This window comes from Kryptolebias marmoratus, linkage group LG10 (genome assembly GCF_001649575.2).
Source record: "Kryptolebias marmoratus isolate JLee-2015 linkage group LG10, ASM164957v2, whole genome shotgun sequence".
Taxonomy (NCBI): domain Eukaryota; kingdom Metazoa; phylum Chordata; class Actinopteri; order Cyprinodontiformes; family Rivulidae; genus Kryptolebias; species Kryptolebias marmoratus.
Genome location: NC_051439.1, coordinates 20,600,034 through 20,600,364, shown reverse-complemented (window position 1 = coordinate 20,600,364; position 331 = coordinate 20,600,034).

Sequence of the window (331 nt, the reverse complement as noted above, 5' to 3'; positions counted from 1 at the left end):
TAAAGCCTTTTTTCTTTTACTTAAACAGCAAACATTTTATTCAAACGGCTAACTTCATCCTTTCCTGCTCAGGTGTAAAACCAGCTGGTAGGTGTCGCTGATAAAACCGTTAGCAGGAAAAGAAGTTTAGCTAACTAAGCTAAAGACGTCGCTTGTCTGTTTGCTAACTAAGCAGCCTGTCGAGAGCATTTAGAATTATTTTCCGGTTGTTTATCTTTTCAAGTCCTTTTTATAAAAGTTACTTTTAATGCATTTTGTGAAGGTTAAACTACGAACAGCCCGAACTGCAGGTGTTGTCCCGAAAAATGCAGCCCCGAGCGACTGGAACCTT